This window comes from Mercenaria mercenaria, chromosome 16 (genome assembly GCF_021730395.1).
Source record: "Mercenaria mercenaria strain notata chromosome 16, MADL_Memer_1, whole genome shotgun sequence".
Classification (NCBI taxonomy): Eukaryota; Metazoa; Mollusca; class Bivalvia; order Venerida; family Veneridae; genus Mercenaria; species Mercenaria mercenaria.
Window position 1 is genome coordinate 15,706,780 of NC_069376.1, and position 18,450 is coordinate 15,725,229.

Sequence of the window (18,450 nt, forward strand, 5' to 3'; positions counted from 1 at the left end):
CTTGGACTCGGACACCGTCCGACTGGTTGAAAATAAACTAAAAATCAATAAAGTGACAACTCGCTGTCCAGAAGCATGGTACTGTTAGACCTTAAAATAACGTGATTTGGTGGCCCTTTATGCAGGCCTCGAAAAAGTACTTGACCTAATTTTAAAAGTAAACAAATTAGCTCTTTAGTTAGGAGGAGAACCTAGCTTTGTTCATGTGAAATTTCAACCACTAGATATATCTATTTTCAGAGTTATCATGAAATATATTCCAAAAGTGTCCGGTTGTAGGACGCTAGCCAGTATATATAGACATAAATTTTGATATCATGCACCGAAGAAGTATAAAATACACAGAATGGCAACTGGCTGTAATCTTGCGTGATCTTGTGTCAGAGCATGAATCAGCGATATCTTAGTAAAAACAAACATCGGTGAGCATGGAGTTACAATTTGTGTATACCTTTAAGGCATCACCTACAGTGGCAGCCATTTGACTCAAAATTTTACATGCAAATTTTCATAAAAATAAAAGATAACTAAGTGGTAACTATAAAGTCAATAAATTTGTCATAATTATGTTTTAAATATCTATTGTGAACATATGCAAGTAGAAGGATGTGCATTTCACTACCTGTATTATGCCTTTATTCCATATTTTTTATGACAAAATTTTGCAATTTTATCTGCAGTCAAACTCTATATATATTCAATACATTTCAAAGATAATTACAGCCAATTGTAAAGCAGACCGTGAAGAATAAAGTCTTCAGAAATTATTTTGAAATTTTACCTGATTACTGAATTATACACAAAAATCCCAACACCATCAATTTATCCAATTTGTGTTATCTGTTCACACATAATTTACATGTATATAAACAGGTGATATTATAGGATTATGTATAGGTTTACCTGGCTACCTGTGGTCAGTAATGCATGTACAAACAACATTTTAAATTAAATTTACATGGGGTTGTCTTTTTGTGTCTAATGCAATAACCAGGAACAATTTCAACAAAAATCCGTAGGAGTTTGCAGTATACATATTGTACTATGAAATTAACTAAATTTTGTCTTTGTAATATCTTTTATATTGGAGTTCTACTGCACATAAAATTTCAATATTTTGGGGTAAATTTTCTGTCTAAACGAGACTCAAATATTTTACAAGCGGCATATGTACTATAAATCATCATATGCTTCTTATGTTGATGATAATTTGACCAGCTGTTAAGGCTTTAGTGCAATTTTCAAGAGAAAAATACTCGGCCTGAAAATATGAACTGATACTGAGTTGTGACTGTGGCGATGCCTTAAAACTACATTTAAAATACATGTTAGCTTCTAAAACAACATTAGTTTAATGTGAAATAGTCTTAAGACACAAAGTTCACGTTTCTTATCATCGAAAGAAGCGTGGTCATACGGTGATAATTAATTTACTGATGAATAATATAAAATTTGCTTTCGCAAACAAAAATGGCGTGTGGAGAACGAGTCACTTCCGGTAAACGAGATCTCATTCAGTTGTCACATTTCTTTGGCGAGACTTGCTCTATATGCCTTTCAAGTTGCCAATCTATTTTTTTTATAGCTCTTTGCATGCACCAGATTATCTGACATGTCAACTTTCACCAGGGCCCACACTGGGCTGAAAAATGTTGGAGCCACCTTTTTTCTCGGGAACGGTGGGGAGGGTGCTGGAGAGGTTTCCCTTCCCGCGGCGCGTTGAAAATTTTTTCACTTCCCTTAAGCAAATGGTGATATTCTAGCTATATAGGGGGACTTTGGAATGAAAGTGGGTATACCTCTAAAGCAAGTTTTGTATTTTAAAATGTTGTTGGATGTTTGAAGCAACCCATCTGAAATATTTTTCCATTACAGCTTCTTTTTGTTGTGGGCCTACTATGTAAATGCATGGCTCAGGGGCTGTGTTTTTGGTGCTCTGTGCTTCTGAGAAATCTACCCATACCTATTATCTTCTGTGTTGGTAACTTTGGTAGAACCAATACAGGATTACATTTCAAATCCATTCCTAACTTTTAAAGACATTCAAAAAATCATGGCAAACACCTTTACTAATTACTTACTAAGATCTGACAGTGGCTACAACGTTAAAAAATTCATCAAACCGTTCATTATTTTGCCGATTTGCCGATTTGTTTATTAATAATTTGATCCATGGAAATTAAAGGCATCAAACATTTAATCGGCCGCAATGACAACAACACAAAAAGACTATTCTTACCCGATAATTGGTTGCTAATTGATTGCAAATTGCATCTTCTCGCGTGTCAAGATGTTTATTACACATTGTTAAATGTAAAGTGAACGCAGACTGGGTATTACTATCCCGAAATAAGTTAATTTTATAAGGTTAAATTATCGGAACCAGTCAGCTGTTTTTTAACATAATTTCTCGGAGGTTACGATTTAGAACGTCTGAAACAAAATGGCGGTCAAAATTACGAAGATTTTTTTCATTTTCGCCACTCGCGATTTTTCTTCGCCACTTTCATCGCAGATTCGCCAAATGGCTCGAGTGGCGAACGACAGCGTGGGCCGTTTCACCCCACCCACTAAATTTAGTCTAAAAAAAGGACATGTGACTGTAAACAAGCATATTTATTCCCGAAATATAAATATTTCCAACATCTAAATAACTTTACAATATAATATAAACGTATGTAGAGATCAGTGGATGTCAACAATGTGTGTCACTTACAAGAAATAGGAATAAATAACTGTTGTTTTTTATTTTGATTTTTTTTCGCGCAACGGTCTTGCGTAATAAATGCTCGCCGGTACAACACCATTACAATTAGGCTAAAAACCACGAAATGTTTGCTTGGTTTATTTAGGCTAAATACCACTAAATTTGACTTTGTTTGAAAACCAACGTATATCTTTTCAGATTCTTAGAAATTTATATTCCCATAAAAACTGTATCGCTACTATAGAAAAAATGTTAAGGATGTGCGAGCCATTTTAAAACATTTTTTCTTCAAATATTTCTTTCTAACACAATTTCTATGCCAAAAATATTGCTTAATTATTAAAATATGGCTAATGATGTACCATTTGATGATGTTACACGCATACAGCTAATCTGTTATATGTTATATGCGCTGCGCGTTTGATAAATAGCGCAGATTGGTTATTTGCGCTCAATTCTACTTGTTTCGAAAAAATCGGAAAAAAAGTTTTTTTTTACACTTATTTTTGGCCTGCATTTTGCCTTCAATTGATGTAAAAACAAGGATGAATATCCAACAGGGAAAGCCACGTTCTGAAAACCCAGCCTCCCTAAACGTAAACCCATTACTCTTAGATGCATGGTGACCTATTTTTTTCCATTTTGAAGCATTGTTGTGTGTCATAAAAAGCAGCAAAATATTTTTAGAATATTAACGCCAGAATTTTTTTCAGATTTAAATACGTTTGTTTTCCACTGAAAGCAATGGATGGGGTAATTATGCAAACCTGTTAAAATGAAAGAGATTTGTTGGTGACATTTATGCTTATATCCTTAAAGGACGACAGGCAAATATTTATGCAATATCGCCTAAAATATATATGTTTTTGACAACACAAAAATAACGTCACTCGACCTTCTGCCATTTCCGGAAGTAAAGAAAATGAAAGTAGAAATGCTAACCTTGAAAACGAAAGCCGTATTTTGATTCGTAGAAAATCAGGGGTTAGGCACAGGAGTCACCCAGTACAAATGTATGCGCATGGACATTTATTTGCTTTTGGGGGGTCAATTTTCAGCATTATCTACCGAATTGAAATTACCTGGACTTTATTCGGCATGTCAGCTTTTCATCTAAGAAAAGATATTTGAGTTCGGAATAAACACAATTAAATCCCACAGGGGTCCGTAACGGACCAAGTGTACAGTAATAATTTTGGAACTTCATCAAATCGCTCAAAAGGTCGTTTTTGATGTTGTTTGAAAGTGTCAGTATATGCCTCGGGTGTAAGATATAACCGTATTTGACAGCTGCAGGCCTAGACATTTCAGACATATTTTCAAAATGAATTACGTATAATAAATGTTGACTCTACGGAAGCGTGAAAGGGCAATCAGACGCTTATACGTTTAATTACGTTAAGGCTGCGGAAAGGATATAAAACTGGTATCACATTGTAAGCATAGTAACCTGTAAAGCCTGAAATCCCTATAATATTAAGTGGGATATTATATGTTTTATAAAGTTTTATAAAGTAACCCATTTTTTCAATTTTACTAAATTTCAGAAATACTCAAAACTGTGGGTAAAGAAAATGCTTTATAAAATGAAACAAGATTGCGATGACCTGTGCTTTTTCCGCTATTATTTTCTTGGAAACTAATTTTCTTCAAGCTCACAGAGTATGAAAAAATCTTAAAGGCAGAAAAAAAACGATCCTATCCTTAAAACAAAACAAGAGGGCCAAGATGGCTCTAGGTCGCTAACCTGAGAAACACACCACAACAGTGTAAACATGTTTGACCTAGTGATTTCATAGAAACAAATATTCTGACCAATTGTCATTAGGATTGGACCAAAAATGCGATCTCTTGAGTTTAAACAAGTATTTTCTTTGATATGACCTAGTAACCTAGTTTTTGACCCCAGATGATCCATATTCAAACTTGACCTACATTTCATCAAGGCAATCATTCTCACCAAATTTCATGAAGATTAATTGAAGCCTCTATCGCATACATAAGGTTTTTCTTTGATTTGACCTGGTGACCTATTTTTTAATCCCAGATGACCCATATTCGAACACGGCCTATATTCTACATAACCTAGTGACCTACTTTTTGAACCCAGATGATTCATATTTGACCTATCTAGATTTCGTCAAGGCAATCGTTCTGACCAAATTTCATGAAGATCAACTGAAAAATACAGCCTCTATCGCATACACAAGGTTTTTCTTTGATTTAACCTAGTGACCTACTTTTGAACCCAAATGACCCGTATTCGAACTTGACCTAGATTTAATAAAGGTTATCATTCTGACCAAATTTTATGAAGATCAATTGAAAAATACAGCTTCTATCGCATACACAATGTTTTTCGTTGATTTGACCTTTTGCCCTAGGTTTTAATTCCAGATAACCAATATTTAAACTTGAACAAGATTTCATCAAGGCAATCAATCTGACCTAATTTCATAAATATCAATTGAAAAATACAGCCTCTATCGCATACACTCGGTTTTTATTTGATTTGACCTTGTGACCTAGTTTCAAAACAAAGATGACCCATATTCAAATTCAACCTAGATTTCATCAAGAAAATCATTCTGACCAAATTTCATGAAGATCAATTGAAAAATACAGCTTCTATCGCATACACAAAGTTTTTATTTGATTTGACCTAGTTACCTAGTTTTTGACCCAATATAACCCATATTCAGACTTGACCTAGATTTTATCAAGTTAATTATTTTGACCAAATTTCATGATATCAATTGAAAAATACAGCCTCTATCGCATACACACGGTTTTTATTTGATTTGACCGAGTGACCATGTTTTTAACCCCAGATTACTCATTTTAAAGTTTGACCCAGATTTTATTGAGGTTATCATTCTGATTAAATTTCATAAAGATCAATTGAAAAATGCAGCCTCTATCGCCTAGACAAGCTAAATGACGACAGATGACGGACGCCGGACATTGAGCGATCACAATAACTCACCTGAGATTGCTCAGGTGAGCTAAAAATGGAAACTCCACAGATCGCTAAACAACAAAAGTCTCGATTTGAATGAGCCTGGTCGTGGATGGTAGTGGAAATACATGCTACCATTTACATCCGCTAGCACCGAGTTGACCAGATCTCATCATTTACACTACAATTCTTTAAACCCCCGCCCCCTCCCCCTAAATTCTGTACGACTGGATAGCAAAAAGACAAGGGCTTAAATGTGATGGGAAAGTTTATTATGTATAGGTTAAAAAATGGAGAGCGGTGCCCTTGGGCTATATTATCAACTTGCTAGGGCCATTATCACTCAAAGGCACCGCTCACCCATTTAATTACCTGTTTATTACATCTTTACCTATAATTTAGTACTATGGGGGTACTGGCATCTACTGGCATCATATGTTAAAAAAAAATCAATGCCTATATAGTGTACTTTGTTGCAGATGACCGCAATTCTTTTTGAGATTATTAAAAGGACATTCATTATGACTGATCTGAAAATAAATTTCTGGCGGCGGAAAAACTTTTGACTTGTTTACTTTGGCAGGTTATTGTGTAAATACTTCCGAACAGGCTGTGTCCATCTCGCGGGGTCTGTTATTAAACCACAGTTACTCTAGCTGTGGATGGACATATATAACAGTGATTTGACCAATATTCATATTATTTGAAATTCTTTACATATATACACACCAAATAACCCAAATAAGTGTGTTGCTGTTTTTATTATTATTATTATTATTAAAATCGGCACATTCTATATATCTTAAAGAAGTGTTAGAATCGAAATGATTGTAATAAAAAAGACTTGTTATAAGTGGCAGATTCTGAGTATTTTACATTTCTGGCGGCGGAAAAACGTTTTACTTGTCTCTATATGGTGCAAGTTTTCTGAAAATGCAGATATATTACTGTATTCCATGTACATTAATGCAATTTAGTTTCCTTTGTACATATTGAAGATTTTGCTCATCAATGCTTACGAAGCAGCCATTTTAATAAATGTTTTCTTGCTTATTTCATGTTATTTAGTTCTTAGCTATGAAATCTATCTCAAGATACAAGAAACGTCAGCATTTCCCTTGTTCAAACTGTTGCCTTTGCAATTTCCGAGCGTTTGGTAGGCCAATGTGGGTTCTAACTTCGCTATGTGCGTAGAATTCTTAATGTTTGGAATGCTTCGTTTTTAAGGAATACGTTTTTGAGGCTGCATTTTTGGAGCGTACCTCTTCGCGTTGTAACTGTGACCTTGCTTTAGTGTTACATGTTTGCATTTGCAACGGCTGTATTAACTGCTAAAAATGACACTTACAGATTGTAAATGGATATCCATGAAAGTAACAGTGTCATGAATATCGTTTGTAACGCTTATTAGTGACTTTTTCAACAACCTTTCTTGTTAGTAGATTATCCAATTATTAATAGTTTTTGAACCATTGTAACAAACAGCCATCTAAGTATAAACATGTCACACACACACACACACACACACACACACGGTACATGAAATTTAATGAGCAACGCATTACACGTACAGAATTAGTAATTAGTAATTTCAAACTTGGACACAAAATTGGTTGTATTCTACTAAATATCTTAGCAAAAAAGTATACAACAATGTAAAAAGTTTCAAGAATCTGTATATTTCGAATAAATGATAAATATTTATATATATTCTTAATATTTTTAAGCCCGCCCGCTAAACTCAGTAGGTAGATCGTTGGTCAAAGGATCGCGGGGTCATGAGTTCGATCCTCGGGCGGGACGTATGTTTTCCGTGACTATTTGATAAACGACATTTTGTCTGAACCCATTAGTCCTCCACCTCTGATTCATGTAGACAAGTTGGCAGTTACTTGCGGAGAACAGGTTTGTACAGGTACAGAATACAGGAACACTGGTTAGGGTAAATGCCCGCCGTTAAATGACTGAAATACTGTTAAAAAAGGCATTAAACCCAAAACAAACAAATAATATTTGTAGAGATTCTGATGAATGAGCAAGTTTTGGTAATATAATGGAAAATGCATGAAGCAAATTGCTCAGCTATTAAGAAGCTTAGGGGTCTGAAATACTGTCATATGGTCTCAGAATTCGGTCAGATCAAGAAAAATTGTTGAAAAGTCGTGAATGATCAATCATCCATCTTAAATTCTGTGTTCTGAGACAGATGTTTAGTACTTCGAATGTTCAATTCATTTTCTTCTCTAAAGATCACAATAATAACATTTGTATGACTTTTCTCCTACTGGTATCAAGGTGTCGCTGTAAAATAGAAAAAGTGTAAAATCACAGGTCGCCCTACACAACATCAATGAAAATGTAACGGGATTGAATGAGCCCCTACTCCCATAGAGTGTGACTCTAGTACAAGTTACCGATTTGTAGCGGTTGCCTGCTTTATGAACAGAGCCTTTTATGTATAAGTGCGAGTATCAGAAATGCTTTTGCACATGCATTATCTAAAGGGATAATTTCTGTTCATTAGATGCGACTATTTGCTTAGTGTCTGCTTAATGCCAGACAAGTCTACTGGGTATAAACGCCTAAATAAAAAAGTGAAATATTTTCCCTAACATATAGCAAACTTGTCATACCTAGAAAATGTCAAATTAGTTAGTTATCATAATTTAGTAAGCTAAAACCAGTGTTCAGTGGAAACAATTGTGATAAAAGCAACTAATTAATAAATAATGTGACATTTTTGCGATAATGTCTACTGAAAAATAAAACCACAAACTGCTGGGAGTGGAAATTTATAACATGTGGTCCTGATGGGCCTAATGCGCTCACCTGTAAAGGACAGTGACGTTTAATCCATGCTTCTGATTCACATCCATTAAGCAGTTCATTTAAAGTTTCTTGAAGGGTTCTCAATTTTCTTTTACCCTGGCAGCTCCTAAAAGTAGTCAAAATAATTTCCTAGTCAGATTATTTTGATATTTTCGACGGACAATCTAATCGGCAAACTTCTAAGGACCAAAAGAATGGAGGATAAATCACAGTAAACAGTCATGTGAAGTTAGTGGTTTATCGCTTACACATATTACAATGTAAACGCGTCAAGTGTTAATTGTGTACAGTGCATACATAGGTAAAAACCAAGAGACAATTTGCTTGTTCGGAAAATTATTTGTTAGTTTTTGCATAAATCAACGAGGAATTTTAATGTTTTTGACACATGTGAGTTTTGTTTTTATTTATCTGATGTTCGCAACAAAAACAACATTTAAACCCAAACGGTAGTGATAACAATTTACTTCCATTGTTTTGGTCTCTCGAGTGTTTGACACGATTGGAGATATTGTCCATCAGAAAAGTAACTCGTGCAAAATAAGTTTGACTACTCCTGAGAGCTGCCAAGCAGAACCATTTGAACAAATGTGAGAGGTGCTACAGAGCAAGTCAGATGAATATCAATCAAACAGTTTATGCAAAGAAGTCGTTTATAGTTTTTGTTTTATTTTATGATTCGCCAGCCCTTGAAAACAGTCACGCGGAACCAGTTTAATATATTTGAGAGAGGATTTCACCAGGATGTTACACGCCAAGTTTTGCGGTGCACCTTCGAGTGGTTTACGAGATTACTTTGTTTGTAGATGTTTCTATTTTAAGCTCTGGTGGCTCCTCAAATGAATCAAGCGGAATTAAATATAACTATTTGAATGAATTTGAGGAATGATCTACTATGATGCTTTAGACCAAGATTGGTGATTTATTATTCAGAACATGAGAAGAAACTCCCCTGAAATCAGTCAGACGAAAGGATTTAAACAAATCTGAAACAGGACCTTACACGGATACAACAGACCAAGTTAAGTAATGATCATTCAAGCGGGAACATGCGTACATACGTCAGAGAGGGCACAAGGTGGATTCAGAATAAATTTTGGGTAATGCAGACTTTTGGTTTTATTCAGACTAGTGTTTAAGCGGAGATGTTTATGTAATATTGTAGACGACGGACGCCGGATGTCATAATTATATAAAACCCTTCACCATGACTTTCTGATTATTATATTACTGGTACCACAACACAAATATGCATCTTCCTAACCGCCGTAAAACCCACGTTGAATATATTGTTACGCTATTGATATTGAGCCGCCTCAACATGTGGCACTTGTTTATTACAAACATATTATATTTCTCTTCCAAAGCAGCTTCAGTAACCTAGTGTAGAGCGTTCGCTTCGAGTGCAGGAGGCCATAGGTATAATCCCATGCCGCGCCGTACCAAATACGTAATAAAACGGACATCTCTTTTCTCATACTCTCTTGGCGATGAACTTCCCGAAGAATGAGGCGTGGAGAGTGATTAACAGAAGTCTTAAAACTTTCTTCGCAAGTAAGTAAAATAAGTAAATATAAACTATTGCCATTGATTGGTCACGCAGCGGTATCTTATAGACTTAGACAATGACTTCAAGTAGACCAATAACAAACAGATATGCTGTACGGACAGGAAGTGTACAGCATATGTAAAAAAAAAAAAACATCGCTCTTCGACCCGATCAATTCTAGTAGTTTGTTTTTAATCTTTACGTTTTATGGATTTTTGTCCGCCCCCATCCCCCACCCCTTCGAATAGTCAACGTAGTCTCGTTTCGTTACTTTTCTCCACTTGCTAATCGTCGTGGCTCGGTGTGCTTATATGACCGTTTTGATTCCGATGACTGAAAGACGTGATATGTATTCAGATCCCTTCTCTGCTATACTCTCTATACACTGTTCCTCTGTAATGAATGAGTTGGATTTTAAGGCGAATCGACGTAAAATTGATATATGACCGTGAAGTTAAAGCTGGAGGCCTCCAGATGTATGTCAAATTTTTCGAAATTTAGAAAATTCTTTCATTAGCTATACATTTCAATGAACGGAAAAAGCAAATTGATTCCATGCATTTAACTTGTTGTGTACAAAGACACTCTTTAATCAATAAAATATGTTGAAAACTCTCAAAAGCACTTGTCAAGCTATTGAAGTTTAATGCAAAATAAAATAAATTTAGCTACACATTAAAATTTCCACTTTAACAATACTGGTTCATTATTTCAGATATCTAATATCATTTGCTTCCTGTTTTAAATAAAAAAAACCCTGAAATTTTAAGTTCTTCTAGAAGTATGTCCCGTTGATTGAAAAAAAATAAATAAAGAACACATCTTTAAGTATCATTTATATAAACACATAATTTTATGTTGCAATCATATCAATTGTAAACATACAAAAAGATATATCTCAATAAATGTAAATAAATGTAGTTCGTGATCAAATGTTAATATATTGCAGAAAAGTAAAAACGCATCATTGATTTTATTGTGATACTCAGTGCATGTTCTTGTCATTTTGAGCTCGTGTTCGCTTGACTTTAATTCGGATAATACAGAAATTCGATCATTGATATTAAGAAATATAGAATGATGCGTTAAGTCGTGTCACCAATGATAAGGTTAGTTTAAACATATTTATTCCCAAAATGAAGTACATATATTGATACAAATGTCATACTGTGATGAAAACAAAACAGGAAAGGATAAGAATGAAAGACAAGTCTTATAGAATTCTTCTCCTTAACAGACAAAATATAACTGTATGAGCATATCGAACTAAAATCTGTAACGGGGCTAGGAATATGGTCTTAAAATGTGTAAGAAAAAAAATATGAATCATTACTGATGAAAAGAAAAAAAATGGGGGGTGGGGATGTATGGTGAAGAGAAATATTTACATAAAAGTGGAAGTGAATTTTGAATGATAGAATAAGTCAAGCGTAGAAGAGAAACGAGAAAGGGGCAAGGTATGGGCGTGTCTCAGGGTTGCTAAGAGAATCTTTTACTTTCGGATATATATGTCTGTACATGAGTGAATATAGTCATGTTATCCTGATCAGAAAGGTCCTGGTTTCCAAATAGAACAGTATCCAAATCAATTACAAAATTCCTCAGATTATCAAGAAGATAGTATCGACAACGATTAAAAATTCTGCACTCAAAAAAGAAGTTGAAATTAGTTTCAATCTGTCCACACTGGCACAATGGTGTAGGAGAAATATTTTTAGGTAAAGATATTGATTCAGTGCACTGCATTTTGTTCGTAGTCGTGTATGGAGCGCCTGGAGTTTCCTGTTTCTGGTGTAATAATAGGCGCTGCTTGTTTTTATTTAAGTTACTTTTAAATGATGTTTCAGAAATACGGATATCTGGTCTCAGTAGGTTCCAATCACGCACAGAAGGCAAAAAAAATTTGAAATATAATGTTGTTCTACCGAGTACACCATGTATATTTTCAGAGTTTCTTAGGTTGTAGCGGTTATCACCAGAATCGGGAACTAGAGAGGATAGATATGCTGGGGTCGGATTAGATTTCATTTTGAAAAACATGATAAGTCGATGTTTGTAACGTCTGTCGGAAAGTGACTCCCAGTGTACTTCTCTCTTTAGGTTTTCCAAGGAAACAAGTTTGGTAGCTCCAAAGACAATGCGAGCACATTCATTTTGAATTTTGTCAAGTTGATCCAATTCATACTTGGTACAATTGCCCCACACTGCGTCTGCATATTCAAGTATTGGCCTTAAACGAAATATATATGGTTTCCAGGGAGCGACGGTCAAGTGAGAATTTCAATTTCCGCATTATATATACCTTTTTCCACGCCTTTTCTACAATGTAGTTGATATGAGAATGCCAGCAACAATCATTTGACAATCCTTTGACAGGAAAACACCAAGATGTTTATGTTCAAGTACATCGGGAATAATCTGGTTAAACATTCGAAGAGGACGATGTTGATGAAAGTTTCGTTTTCTTGAAATTAAAAGGGCTTCTGATTTGGAGGGATTGAATGTAACAAGCCATTTTTCTGCCCAGGATGATATTGTTTGGATATCAGATTGGAGCAGATTTGCTCTAATATCCGGTTGCTGAACTATTGTATTATATATAGACTTGTATCATCAGCAAACAAGTTGATGCATGATCTGATTTCATCCACGATATCATTGATAAAGATAAGAAAAAAAAGAGGCCCGAGGATCGAACCTCGTGGAACTCCAGCTTTAAGAAATGCCTAGTTAGATTTGACTCCTGGCAGTACAACACGTTAACGTCTCTGTGAGAGATGCTCTTGAAACCACATGTGAAGAGAACCTGTGATTCCTGCATATTCTAGTTTACGTAGTAAACCTTTGTGCCAGACTTTGTCAAAGGCCTTGCTTATGTCGAAAAAGACCGCACGAACTTCTAGACCGTTATCGAGCGCTTTACAGAGAGTATCATATATGAAGACAAGTTGATTTACCGTGGAGTCATCCGGACTGAAACCAGACTGTACAGGAGTTAAAAAGCTGGAATCATGTAGATGGTTAAAAACATGCCTGAAAATGAGGCGTTCAAGAACCTTTTCAGTAGTGTTTAAGAGAGATATTGGACGATAGTTTTTCTGAAGAGTGGCATCATCTTTCTTGAAGATTGCCCTAACATGGGCTTCCTTCCATGCGGCTGGCACAGTAGAATGTTGAAGTGAAGCATTGAAAAGGTCACAAAGAGGAAAAGATAGCTCATGAGAAATCTCAAGTAGAATTCTGTTGCTTATGCCATCAGGACCCGCGGCGTTATGAACTGGTAGAGACTTTAAGACATCTTATGTCTCTGCTGGAGATAAATGAATTTCATTTAAAAGAGTGGTAGCATTCGTTGGGCCAAGATTGGGTATCGCTATATTTCGTCATCAATGTATATCTGCTCTTGGAAGTAATCATTCAAAAGGTCAGCCTTTTCAAAATCAGAATATGTTGTTTGACGAGTATTAGAATTATATAGTGGAGGAATAACATTGTTGTTCGTTTTAGAGATGAAGGATTTTAAAGTAGTCCACCAGTCTTTGGAAGATAATGATCCGCTTTTAAGTTTGTCTGAAAGTTTGATGAAGTATTGTGATTTGGCTTCACGAATGAGCAAGATAGTTTCATTTCGTACTTGTCGGAATTTTTGCCATTGTTGGGGAGAGTTTGTTCTTCTAGCCTTTTCTGTAAATACGTCTACGCTTTGTATGTTCTTCCTTATATTACTATTCATCCAAGGGACGTCTGAGGGTCTAATTGTGACATTTTTTATTAGGAATATTATGTTTTGAAATTTCTGTAATTTGATTGGTTATATTGGAAGCATATATATTGATATCTGGATCAGTACAGCTATTCCAGTTGAAATTGTCGATTTCAGCCCTTAGGCTGTCATAATCTCCTCTGTCGTACTCCCATAACAGTCTGTCAAAGCATTTTTGTTTCAATTTTATAAATTTGAGAAGCCCGAAAATAGGAATGTGGTAACGTTTGTCTTGTTTAAGGAAGTGTTCCCCAACACCAGAAAGAAGAATGTTATTTCTATTTGAGACGAAAATGAGATCTAATATGGATGTTTAGTGTTCTGTGAAATGAGTTTTTTCTCCGATACGCTTTTCTAGATTAAATTGTTGTGTGGTGGAAAGTATGTTTCTATGTGGAGTTGGACATAGAGCATTGTAGTTGAAATCTCCAGCGATAATTATGTCCGAGATGTTTGTGTCAATTACAAGACCAATAGAGTCCTCAATTAGGTTATTATATATGTTGTCAGAACTAGGAGGTCGATAGAAGACTCCAAATAGAATATGTTTGTTGTTATAAAGAACTATTTCCACCCATAGACATTCAAGACGATTGATCTCAAGGTCTGATCTGCACAAGTAATGTATATTATCACTAACATACAGAATAACTCCTCCGTGAGAATCACGAAAACGATCTTTTCGTTCGGGTTTATGATATGAACGCAACACTAAGTCTTCAGAAGTAATTGGGCGATTTAGCCATGTTTCAGAAAAGGCCAAAATATCAAATTCTGAAAGTTCTGCGTAAAGAATATCGAGTTTGTGTTGTATACTCTGAACGTTTAGATGAACAAAGGAAAGATTGTTTGAGATTGCTTCCGCATACTGTGATGTGGTTGTCTGAAAATATATAGAAGAAGTAGCTCTAGCTGATTCTGGACCTGGATTCTTGTGAACATCTCCAGCAGTAAGTAAGAGGCATGCAAGCCATAATGAGAATGTGACAACAAATAAAGAACTCAAAAGACGCAAAATGAAAAGGCAATTATCACAAAGTCGATCCATATTCTGCTGGATGATTCCCCGAGGATATCTTGTTTTATTACAGATAAGAGTAAATATATGATAATTTTAACAAGATATTCAATAAAAGAGTTGTTTTTGTCACACAGCGCGTCTTATATCGCAGTCCTCCCGGTATACTTTGTGTAACTCCACCGTTCCGAAATAATTTGATGTTTAAATGGTCTTGAGGCCCAACATTTTAAACATGATTAAAGTCGATAACGGTGATATTGAAAATCTGCCAGATCTGCGATTTCTCTGAAATTCGGCGAACACGTCATATACTCCCCTCTCTCTCCCCCCCCCCCCCTCCCAAAAAAAAAACGTTGTAGTCATTTACCTATTTTTTAACAGTTACGTATGCATACGATCACTTTATGGTGGATAGGTGAGCAACGGGGTGCGTACACGTTAACCATAACTATGAACAATTTTCAAGTTAACATCGTTTAATTACAACGTAGGGGTAAATTCGACGAGAAACCGTTTTCCGGTGTAAACAAGTAATTTGTGCATGCGTCACGGAAGTCACATGATTTTTTTTGTGTTTTCACACGCAAAATGTAGCTAAAAGATGCACTGTTCCGATCACCACACTGAAAGACCACGTGAGAGGGAGGATTGGAATAGACACTGTTCGGTCAGGTCGAAAAACAGTGTTTACACAGGAACATGAGGCAGTTTGGCCCGTCACCTTATAACAACGGTGGAAGTTGGTTATGGCTATTCGAGACAGGAGAACTTAATTTAGCATCAGATTATGCCTTCCATTTATGAACAAGAGACAAGGCTCGTCCTCTGTGTTTTGATTGGTTTTGTGGTTTCATTTCCAGATGGCCTGAATTAAACTTAGTTAAACCTAGGCGTAAGGAGTATAAAAGCAGCTCGTGAAAAGTGTGCTGCTGAATCAGCAATAAGTAACTATTTTAAGAAACTTGGAAGCATTCTGAGTAATTATCATTTGTTGGATAGACCACAGTGTATATTTAATATTGACGAAAAATGTCCTAGCTCAAAACATAAGCCACCTAAATTTGTAGCTGGGAAGAGGTACATAAAAATTTAATGATTCTTAGGGTAAATGAAAATCCGTCAGAGTGATACCAGGCAGAAATCCCCGATTTAAGATTGACTTGGCCTTTGATAAAAATAATGATGAAAATAATTACAGCCAGATGTAAATTCTGACTGAAATATATAAAGAAAGAAGGGAATTCTAACTACTAGATTATGATAAAACGTAAGTCTCAAGTTAGATTAAAGACGTAGATGCCTTAAATGGGCGTTTAATGTCATACATTATCTACATAAGGATCAAAGAGACCCCATATGATAGAGTTTATTTTATATTCGTGGCAACTTTTATCAAAGAAATGAACATATCATACGTAATAACCATGGCATGTGTATATAAAAGTATAGAACGTTCCATTTTCTTTGAATTTTAACATATAATTCATGAGACCCCTAGGGATTTTAATGGACATTGTACATACCGATTTTTCCGTATCAATGTTATATTAAATTTAAAAGTGGATATATTCCTTTTCCATTATGATCAAGCGTTAACTGTACCGAAACATGCGATGTAAAGTGATTTGAGCCGCTCCCTGAGAAAACCAACATAGTGGGTTTGCGACCAGCATGGATCCAAACCAACCAGCGCAGCCGCACAGTCTGGTCAGGATCCATGCAGTTTCTCTCACTGCTATAGGCTCTCAAAGCGAACAGCATGGATCCTGACCAGACTGCGCAGATGGGCAGGATGGTCTGCATCCATGCTGGTCGCAAATCCACTATGTTGGTTTTCACATGGCACGGCTCATTTTATTGTTTTTATGATTGCATTATAACAGTCTATTGAGATCAGGAGACACTAGATCTCAAACTTTTGCAAGAACATATTAATAAAAGCGTGAGAAAAATCATAAAATGAATAATTCTAATAATATTCATATACATGGCCTTCACTGCATTATCGTTTATACCATGAGAATGAGTAAAATATAGGTTTCCTGATGTTATAATCTGTCCCACCTTATTTTGGACCTCCGATAAATTATTTATACTGTAGGCGAATTTGTCTAAAATGACATCGTTAATACCAGAATATTAATATCTCTAAGAACTGTTTTCAGTTTTTGAAAAGCAAATGAGAAATGAAGTTAAAAATCAAGATTTTATGTTTTTCGGCGACGCCGTCTAAATTCGTTTTCGTTACCTATGCCACGTGACTTCAGTTTGCAAATCAAACTACTTGGTAACGCATTATAGATAATTTATCAAAATGGAAGATTTAAAGCAACACTCTGCCTGATTGGACGAGAGTGTCAATTCTTTCACTCTGTTGATGTGCTACGCTGAGTGAAATGTAGACAAAGCGTTTATCCTAAAAAGACGCTGTTCACAGTTTTAAAGCTAACTTTGGCTCAGTATATTTAGCAAGAATATTGATATATCTCAAAATGATAAGTAAGTTTAATAAATATGATAAAAACCTGTTCAAATACCAACATATATCAAATTAAAGAAAGAGCTGAATACGGTCTGCATATCACATGAATAAGGGTGTGATAAGAGTCTTTTATGTAGAGATGTACAATTGTCGTCTGTATATGAAAAGGTTTCTTGCTTTTGTGACTTATTCAGATTGCATATTAAAATGAGTACTTGTTTGCTTTGATAAATTTGTTATAAATTGTTTAACTGATTTATTATATATGAATATTTTTCTTTAGTATGGTATGCAAATATTGGACTCAGTTGAAATCTGTTTTATTATATATATGTTATATAATGACTGAATCTCATTACACTGAAATGAAGGTACGCTGCATACAGTTTATCTATGTGATATGACTACGGTCAAACTTTGCTTATGAAACAGAAATAATAATATTGAAATAGTTACAATTGTATGTTTTGCTTGACCTTCACTTTTTTATAGGTGTGACGTCATTGTCCAAAGATTCAAGAATAGCGAATATGCATTTGTTAAAGCTGAATCAGTTGGCCTATTTTAGAAATAAATAAAAATAATAAATAAAAAATCCTTTAATTGATTTTTCGGCGACGCCGTCTAAATTCGTTTTCGTTACCTATGCCACGTGACTTCAGTTTGCAAATCAAATTACTTGATAACGCATTATAGATAATTTATCAAAATGGAAGATTTATGCAACACTCTGCCTGATTGGACGAGAGTGTCAATTTCTTTCACTCTGTTGATTGTGCTACGCTGAGTGAAATGTAGACAAAGCGTTTATCCTAAACGACGCTGTTCACAGTTTTAAAGCTAACTCTGGCTCAGTATATTTAGCAAAAATATTGATATATCTCAAAATGATAAGTAAGTTTAATAAATATGATAAAAACCTGTTCAAATACCAACATATATCAAATAAAAGAAAGAGCTGAATACGGTCTGCGTATCACATGAATAAGGGTGTGATAAGAGTCTTTTATGTAGAGATGTACAATTGTCGTCTGTATATGAAAAGGTTTCTTGCTTTTGTGACTTATTCAGATTGCATATTAAAATGAGTACTTGTTTGCTTTGATAAATTTGTTATAAATTGTTTAACTGATTTATTAT

General features: G+C 35.1%; 1 protein-coding gene across 1 annotated transcript in view; it reads right to left on the bottom strand.

Moving 5' to 3' along the window:
* LOC123540084 (lysine-specific histone demethylase 2-like) overlaps positions 1–2,779 on the bottom strand; it is a 53,863-nt gene extending 51,084 nt beyond the window's left edge. The window contains exon 1 of the mRNA XM_053526187.1: positions 2,717–2,779. The gene's annotated coding sequence lies outside the window, so the exon portion shown is untranslated. The remainder of the gene's footprint in view (positions 1–2,716) is intronic.
* Between the last annotated feature and the right edge of the window lie 15,671 nt (positions 2,780–18,450).